The 9,907-nt window shown below is 38.1% G+C and overlaps 1 pseudogene; it reads left to right on the plus strand.

The window, feature by feature from the left end:
- Window positions 1-8,615: 8,615 nt before the first annotated feature.
- Window positions 8,616-9,395, plus strand: LOC131756779 (nucleoside diphosphate kinase, mitochondrial pseudogene; annotated as a pseudogene).
- Window positions 9,396-9,907: the final 512 nt, after the last annotated feature.

Below are 9,907 nucleotides of genomic sequence, written 5' to 3' on the forward strand. Positions count from 1 at the left end.
TTAAATGTAAATGCATTAAATGCTCCAACCAAAACACAAACTGGCTGAATGGATACAAAAACAAGACCTGTATATATGCTGTCTACAAGAGACCCACATCAGACTTGGGACACATACAGACTGAAAGAGAGGGCATGGAAAAAGATATTCCATGCAAATGGAAATCAAAAGAAAGCTGGAGTGGCAATTCTCATATCAGACAAAATAGACTTTAAAATAAAGACTATTACAAGAAGCAAAGAAGGACACTACATAATGATCATAATGATCAAGGGATCAATCCAAGAAGAATATATAACAATTTTAAATATTTATGCACCCAACAAAGGAGCACCACAATATATAAGGCAAATGCTAACAACCATAAAAGAGGAAATTGACAGTAACACAATTATAGTACAGGAGTTCAACACCACACTTTCAGCAATGGACAGATCATCCAAAATGAAAATAAATAAGGAAACACAAGCTTTAAATGATACATTAAAAAAGATGGACTTAATTGATGTTTATAGGACATTCCAGACAAAAATGACAGAATACTTTTTCTTCTCAACTGCTCATAGAACATTCTCCAGGATAGATCATATCTTGGGTCACAAATCAAGCCTCGGTAAATTTAAGAAAATTGAAATCATATCAAATATCTTTTCTGATCACAATGCTATGAGACTAGTTATCAATTACAGGGAAAAATCTGTAAAAATTACAAAAACATGGAGGTTAAACAATACACTATTTAATAACCAAGAGATCACTGAAGAAACCAAAGATGAAATCAAAAAATACCTAGAAACAAATGACAATGAAAACTCAATGACCCAAAACCTATGGGATGCAGCAAAAGCAGTTCTAATAGGGAAGTTTATAACAATAGAATCCTACCTCAAGAAATAAGAAACATCTCAAATAAACAACCTAACCTTACAACCAAAGCAATTAGAAAAAGAAGAACAAAAAACCCCATAGTTAGCAAAAGGAAAGAAATCATAAACATCAGATCAGATTAAAAATAAATGAAAAAGAAATAAAGGAAATGATAGCAAAGATCAATGAAATTAAAATCTCATTCTTTGAGAAGATAAATAAAATTGATAAACCATTAGCCAGACTCATCAAGAAAAAAAGGAAAAAACTCAAATCAATAGAACTAGAAATGAAAAAGTAGAAGTAACAACTGACACTGCAGAAATACAAAGGATCGTGAGAGATTACTAAAATCAACTATATGCCAATAAAATTCACAACCTGGAAGAAATGGACAAATTCTTAGAAAAACACAACCTTCTTAGACTGAACCAGGAAGAAATAGATAATATAAACAGACCAACCACAAGCACTGAAATTGAGACTGTGATTAAAAATCTTCCAACAAGCAAAAGCCCAGGACCAGGTGGCTTCACAGGTGAATTCTATCAAACATTTAGAGAAGAGCTAACACCTATCCTTCTCAAACTCTTCCAAAATATAGCAGAGAGAGGAACACTCCCAAACTCATTCTATGAGGCCACCATCACCCTGATACCAAAGCCAGACAAAGATGTCACAAAGAAAGAAAACTACAGGCCAATATCACTGATGAACATAGATGCAAAAATCCCTAGCAAAATACTAGTAAAGAGAATCCAACAGCACATTAAAAGGATCATACACCATGATCAAGTGGGGTTTATCCCAGGAATGCAAGTGTTCTTTAATATACACAAATCAATCAACATGATACACCATATTAACAAATTTAAGGAGAAAAACCATATGATCATCTCAATAGATGCAGAAAAAGCTTTCAAAAAAATTCAACACCCATTTTTGGTAAAAACCCTCCAGAAAGTAGGCATAAAGGGAATTTGCCTCAACATGAAAAAGGCGATATATGACAAACCCGCAGCCATTATCATTCTGAATTGTGAAAATTGAAACCATTTCCACTAAGATCAGGAACAAGATAAGGTTGCCCACTCTCACCACTATTATTCTACATAGTTTTGGAAGTTTTAGCCACAACAATCAGGGAAGAAAAGGAAATAAAGGGAATCCAAATTGGCAAAGAAGAAGTAAATCTGTCACTGTTTGCAGATAACATGATACTATACATAGAGAATCCTAAAGATGCCACCAGAAAATTGCTATAGCTAATTAATGAACTTGATAAAGTAGCAGGATACAAAATTAATGCACAGAAATCTCTTGCTTTCCAGTACACTAATGAGGAAAAATTTGAAAGATAAATTAAGGAAAACTCCCATTTACCATTGCAACAAAAAGAATAAAATATCTAGGAATAAACCTACCTAAGGAGACAAAAGACCTGTATGCAGAAAACTATAAAACACTGATGAAAGAAATTAAAGATGGTACAAAGAGATGGAGAGATATACCATGTTCTTGGACTGGAAGAATCAACATTGTGAAAATGACTATACTACCCGAAGCAATCTACAGATTCAATGCAATCCCTATCAAACTACCACTGGCATTTTGTACAGAACTAGAACAAAAAATTTCACAATTTGTATGTAAACACAAAAGACTCTAAATAGCCAAAACAATCTTGAGAAGGAAAAACGGAGCTGGAGAAATCAAGGTCCGTGACTTCAGACTATACTACAAAGCTACAGTAATCAAGACAGTATGGTACTGACACAAAAACAGAAATATAGATCAATGGAACAGGATAGAAAGCCCAGAGATAAACGCATGAACATATGGAGACCTTATCTTTGATAAATGAGGCAAGAATATACAATGGAGAAAAGACAGCCTCTTCAATATTTGATGCTGGAAAAACTGGACAGCTACATGTAAAAGAAGGAAATTAGAACACTTCCTAACACCATATACAAAAATAAACTCAAAATGGATTAAAGACCTAAATATAAGGCCAGACACTACAAAACTCTTATAGGAAAACATAAGCAGAACACTCTATGACATAAATCACAACAAGATCCTTTTTGACCCACCTCCTAGAGAAATGGAAATAGGAACAAAAATAAACACATGAGACCTAATGAAACTTAAAAGCTTTTGCACAGCAAAGGAAACTATAAACGAGATGAAAACACCACCCTCAGAATGGGAGAAAATAGTAGCAAATGAAGCAACTGACAAAGGATTAATTTCCACAAAATATAGACAGCTCATTCCGCTCAACATCAAAAAATCAAACAACCCAATCCAAAAATGGGCAGAAGACCTAAATAGACATTTCTCCAAAGAAGATATACAGATTGCCAACAAACACATGAAAGGATGCTTAACATCACTAATCATTAGAGAAATGCAAATCAAAACTACAATGAGGTATCACCTCAGACCAGTCAGAATGGCCATCATAAAAAAATCTACAAACAGTAAATGCTGGAGAGGGTGTGAAGAAAAGGGAACCCTCTTGCACTGTTGGTGGGAATGTAAATTGATTCAGCCACTATGGAGAACAGTATGGAGGTTCCTTAAAAAACTACAAATAGAACTACCATATGACCCAGCAATCCCACTACTGGGCATATACCCTGAGAAAACCATAATTCAAAAAGAGTCATGTACCACAATGTTCACTGCAGCACTATTTACAATAACCAGGATGTGGAAGCAACCTAAGTGTCCATCAACAGATGAATGGGTAAAGAAGATGTGGCACATATTTACAATGGAATATTACTCAGCCATAAAAAGAAATGAAATTGGGCTTCCCTGGTGGCACGGGGGTTGAGAGTCCGCCTGCCGATGCAAGGGACGCGGGTTCACGCCCCGGTCTGGGAAGATCCCACATGCCGCAGAGCGGCTGGGCCCGTGAGCCATGGCCACTGAGCCTGCACGTCCAGAGCCCGTGCTCCACAACAGGAGAGGCCGTGACAGTGAGAGGCCTGCGAACCACAAAAAAAAAAAAAAAAGAAAGAAACGAAATTGAGTTATTTGTAGTGAGGTGAATAGACCTAGAGTCTGTCATACAGAGTGAAGTAAGTCAGAAAGAGAAAAACAAACACCTTATGCTAACACTTATATATGGAATCTAAAAAGAAATAATAATAATGTTCTGAAGGATTAGAGTCAGGACAGGAAGAAAGATGCAGATGTAGAGAATGGACTTGAGGACACGGGGAGGGGGAAAGGTAAGCTGGGACGAAGTGAGAGAGTGACATGGACATATATACACTACCATACGTAAAATAGATAGGTAGTGGGAAGCAGTCGCATAGCACAGGGAGATCTGCTCTGTACTTTGTGACCACCTAGAGTGGTGAGATAGGGAGGTGGGAGGGAGACACAAGAGGGAGGAGATATGGGGACATATGTATATGTATACTTATTCACTTTGTTATAAAGCAGAAACTAACACACCATTGTAAAGCAATTATTCTCCAATAAAGATGTTTTTTAAAAAAGCCTACAGGATTTGGAAGAGACTTTTTTGTTTTTTTGTTTGTTTGTGTTTTGTTTTGTTTTGTTTTGTTTTTTTGCCTTGTTTGGGAGGGGAGAGTGTTTGCCTGAAAGAGAGAGTAATGGGAAAGTTCATGAGGAATAGGAAAAGAAAAAAAAAGTATGTCTTGGAAGACAGTCCCCTTTCTTAACTCCTTAGGTTCATGCAGAGGCTAAAAAGAAAGGAAGATGTGTGTGTGTGTGTGTGTGTGTGTGTGTGTGTGTGTGTGTGTGTGTGTGATTCAGGGACATGGAAGCACAAGCCACACCAGTGCCCATTTCACAAAGGGCCATGCAGTGTGGGGGACAGCACTTTTCTCTTCTATATGAATAAAACAGCTTTGTTGTAGGAAAGAAGTGAGAGGCAACACTGCTGAGGGTCCAGGAGGCTCTAGCAGCCGTGACAAGGTGAGACACTTACGTACAAAGCTTCTAGAGCCATGGACCACACAGTAAAAAGGAAGGACAGGGCAAAAGATCCAGAAAGTATTATCTAAGTGTTCATATGAAATTTTCCTGAGGATCTCCAGAAACAGTGAATGAGACATTGAGGGGCTGGAGTTTTTAAGTCATGCACATTGAGACAAAATACCAAAGATATTTTCTATTTGCCATAAAAGTGACAGGATACTACCTTTAGAGTGATAAAGTTTTGAAAAACTCAGGGTCTACAATCAAGTTTTTGGAATCCAGAATAAGCATTTTAAAATGGTTCTATGATCTAATTGGCAATAAAACTAAGCTTCTGTTAGAGCATGGTGCAAATCTAATTCTATGATTCTTGGTAATTGTGAAATTAAGTTTAGTCAGAAAGCTTCATTTCCCTCTATTTCTTAAACCATGATCTAAATAAACACTGCCTTTTAGAATTAATCTCTCTTTCCCACACACACTTATAGAAGTGTGATTGTTTCTCTATAGCGGCAATTAGCACAGTCCGATTTGGGTTAGTCTGTTACGTTTATGGCTGACTCCCCATGAGACTGTGAGCTCCTGAAGGGCAGTGACCTTGCCCTTTCATTATGTGCTTCTCACAACTCCCCTTAGAGAGCTTTGCATGTTATATTCATCCATTCACTGAAAACACATATAGAATATCTGTTTGGGGCCTAACACTGTCCTCCATAGATGGTTCAGTGAATTGAAAACAAAAAAACTTCTCATTTGTGGTAATGAAGCTATCAGAAAAGCTAAGATGCTTCTCGAAAAATCTTTTTTAAAAGAAAGGAAATTATTTAAAAAATCTGTTGGAAACTTCCCTGGTGGTCCAGTGGTTAAGACTCCGTGCTTCCACGGCAAGGGGCAAAGGTTTGATCCCTGGTCAGTGAATTAATATCCCTCAGGCCACATGTCCAAAAAACATCTGTTGGATCACCTTTAAATATTTTATTTAGGACGTTTGCCTCTACATTCAAAAGAGAGGTGGACCTACAATTTTCAATTTTTGTACTAACTTTGGTATTTGTATAAGATTTGTAAAAGACTTGTACCTTATGTTGAAAACGTTGCATTTTTTTAAAGATCTTTAATAGTTTTTACACCTCTGTATCTGTTTTTTAAGTTTTGTCGAGCTCATTAGTAAGAGCATCGGGGTCTAACATGTGAAAATTTTGGAGGCCATCACTCCTGTCCTCACGACAAAAAAGCTGAACAAACTAAAAATCAACAACTCTTCTTAGATCCATCAGAGAATTGAGGCAACAGAGCAAACCACTGTCCCCAAAACTGGAGAGACAGATAAATACAGAGAATCACTGCTTATTGGGAACAGAAGCCACAGGGCCCAGGAACTGGTAGGAACACATAAGTGGTAGTTGACTAATTGCTGGAGACTGAGCCTGGACCAGCTTAGAGATAAAGAAATTTTAAAAAGATATAAAAAAGGCTCCTGGAGGCCCAGGAGTAGGAGGATCCCCAAACTTTTGTGAGTTTTACCATCTTGAGGCTCACCAACTTCTCACAGTGAAGATCAGAGAAAAATCCCCTGCTGCTTCTGGCAGAGGAAGGGGAAAAGTAACTATTTTGAAATATGCCCAGAGCATTCTGTTCTCCTTAACAAAGTCCTTCCTTCCAGAGAAATGATTTTACCAGACCCTAGCTGATGCACAATGAGGGAAATGTCCAGCTCCACTTCCTTCTAATTTTTCATACAGGAGAAGGGAAATGCACGACTCCAGTGCCTTCCTGTCTCACTGAAGGGGAGAAAAGTTAACAAGTAGTTGTAAGGTTCACAGGCCAGGGCACAGACCCACAAAAAGACAGAGACCTGGTAACAGAGTCATAGAACACTTCCCCTTCACACTTACTGCCACATCAATAGGACTCCTTCATAATAACAGGAGATTATAACTGAAAGTATTGTAGTGCTCAGATTTTATTTAAGAAAGAGACTCTAAGAAAGACCAAGAGTCAGCAAAGGATACAAAAACAAGGTCAGTAAAGGAAATGTTAACCTCTGACACCTACAGATACAGCAAGCAGTAAATGCAGCCTAACTCCTAGCCAGATAAGTAAAAAACCTGACAGTAAAGGTCTGTTCACCCTAGTGTTTCTGTTCAATACATCATGTCCAGCTTTCAATAAAAATTATGAGATATGATAAAAGGTTAAAAAGGCAAACAACACAACAAAAAACCCCACAGTCTCAAGAGACAGAGCAAGCACCAGAACTAGACTCAGAAATTACTAGAATTTTAAATAACTATAATTAGTATACTAAGAGCTCTAATGGAAAAATAAAAAACATACAAGAACAGATGGATAATGTAAGCAGAGAGATGGAAAGAATCAAAACTAAATGCTAGAAATAAAAAAGTCTGTAACAGAAATGAGGAATGCCTTTGATGGCTCATCAGTAGAAACGGCTGAGGAAAGTATCAGTGATATAAGACATGAAGATATGTCAATGGAAATATCCCAAGCTGAAAGCAGAGGGGAAACAGACCAAAGAAAAGGAACAGGTATCTAAGAATTGTGGGACAATTATAAGAGTTGTAAGACACATGTAATAGGAATATCAGAAGGTAAAGAAAGAAAAGAACATAAGAAATATTTGAAGCAACAATGAGTGAGAATTTTCCAAAATTAGTGACAGACATCAAACCTCAGATCAAGGGTCAGAGAACACCAAGGACAGAATGTAGTAAAACTACACCTATGCATATTATATTCAAACTGAAGAAAACTAACAAGAGAAACTTTTGAAAAAAAAGGCAGAAGGAAAAAAATCTTTACTCACAGAAGATAAAGCATAAGGATTAATCAGACTTCTCTTCAGAACCATGCAAGTGAGAGTGAGGGAAATATTTAAAGCATTGAAAGAAAATAATAATCATCAACCTATAGTTCTATAGCCAGTGAAATTATCCTTCAAACATGAAGAAAAAATAAAGACTTTCTCAGACAAAAACTGAGTGAATTGGTTGCCAGTAGACTTGCAGAAAATGTTAAAAGAAGTTATTCAGAGAGATGGAAAATGATACAGATAAGAAAGTCTACATAAAGGAAGGAAGAGCATTAGAGCAGGAATAAATGAAGGTAAAATAAAGTATTATATTTTCCTTATTCTTAGTTGCTCTAAAAGAGAGCTGTTCAAAGTAATAGTAACAAGAATGTATTGGATAATTATCACTTATGAATAAATGAAATGAAGGACAGCAGAGTTAGAAGGGATGAGAGAGAGAAATTGGACACACTCTGTTAGAAGTTCCCTGAAGTACTTGTGAAGTGACATACTGTATTCAAAAGTAGGTTTAGGTTAATTGTAAATGAGTATTGCAGAATCCAGAGCAACCACTAAAATAATTTACAAACAAATATAATTGATATGCTAAGAGAGGAGAGAAAATGGAATTATATGCTGATTTACAATCAGAAAAAGTAGAAAACAATATGAAGACAACAAAGTAACAAAGGATAAGTGTGACAAGTAAAACAGGGTTAAAAGTATGGTAGACATCAATCCAACTGTATGAATAATCACTTTAAATGTGAATGGTCTAAATGGTAAAAGACAAAACTGTCAGAGTAGATCAAAAAGTAAATGACTGCTCAGTAAGAAACTCACTTTAATTATTTTAAAAAAATAGATAGATTAAGAGTAAAGGGATGAAGGGGGGCTCCAGCGGCTGGGGCGAGTTCCCTGCAGCACTCATCCAGCAGCCAGCACCCAGGCCTCATGGGCAGCCTCTCATGGGATGCACCAGGCTGTGGAGGCTGGTGTGCAGCCTGCCAGTCCTTGGCCACACCTGCTTGTGTGTCCCAGCTCTGAAGGACCCGCCTGGGCCTGGGAGTGATTCTGGTCAAAGTGAAGAAAGATGGGCTGCAGCAGTGGCTCCTTGGGATTGTGATCCAGGGCTTTGAGAGCAGGGTCCTCAGGCTGGTGGGGACAAAGACATTGCAGGCACCAGACTGTGTCTTGGCGGAGGCCTACCACTACCAGGAGTAAGCCCTTTTACCCAGCCCTCATCAGCTACATGAGCTTTGGCCCCTGGTCCCTATGGTCTGGCTAGACCTCCATGTAGTCTATACCACAAGGGGCATGATAGGAAACAGCAATTCTGCTGAGGCTGCCCCTGGCACCATCAGGAAAGTCTCCAGTGAGACTTCAGCCTCCAAATCAGAAGACACCAAGGGGGGTTAACACACAAGGACTGGTGTGAAAATGAGGCTCCCAGAAATGATCTGGTCTGATCCATGAGTTTGTGGGAACATCATCCAGGCCAGTGCCTTGTGTAGGAGCCCAGAGGGAGATCTATCTGTGGTTCAGGAGCAGGGAGCTGGTGGACTTGGCAAAGGAAGGCAACCACAGCAACATATACTCAGCCCAAACCCTCAGGCTGCTGTGACTCCCTAGCATCCACCCAGGACCAACTACCTCTGTTGGAAAGAACTTGAGCTCACACCAGTGCTCTGCCCATCTGTCTCAGACCATTTCCCTGTCCACCTTCAACCTCACCTCAGAACAGAGTGGTTAGAGCTACCAACTTTATTTGCCTTTCCATATCCTAAACTAGAAAGAAATTGGAACAAATCCTTTCTGTACCAAAGTGCCAGACAACTTTTTGAGTGTTTCCAAATGTGGGCTTTGCCACTTCTCATTCCCCAAAGGGGGGAACATTAAAATTCACTGTGCTGTGAAAATTTTTTTAAGTTAAGGGATGAAAGTTATACAATCCTAATATGAATCAAAGGAAGCAGATATATTAATGGCAAATGAGTAGACTTCAGAAGCAAGGATAACTTTCACGGATAAAGAGAGTCATTACATAATGATAAAGGAGTCAATTTGCCAAGAAAACATAGTACTTAATGTGTATGTGCCTAACAACAGAGCATCAAAATATATGAGGCAAAAACTGACAGAATGTCAAGGAGAAATAGACAAATTCACTATTATAGTTGGAGATTTCAACACTCCTCTATCAGTAACTGACAGATCCAGGAGGCAAAGGAAAACTCAATATTGTTAAGATACAAATTCTTCCCA

Source organism: Kogia breviceps, chromosome 5 (genome assembly GCF_026419965.1).
Source record: "Kogia breviceps isolate mKogBre1 chromosome 5, mKogBre1 haplotype 1, whole genome shotgun sequence".
Taxonomy (NCBI): Eukaryota; Metazoa; Chordata; class Mammalia; order Artiodactyla; family Physeteridae; genus Kogia; species Kogia breviceps.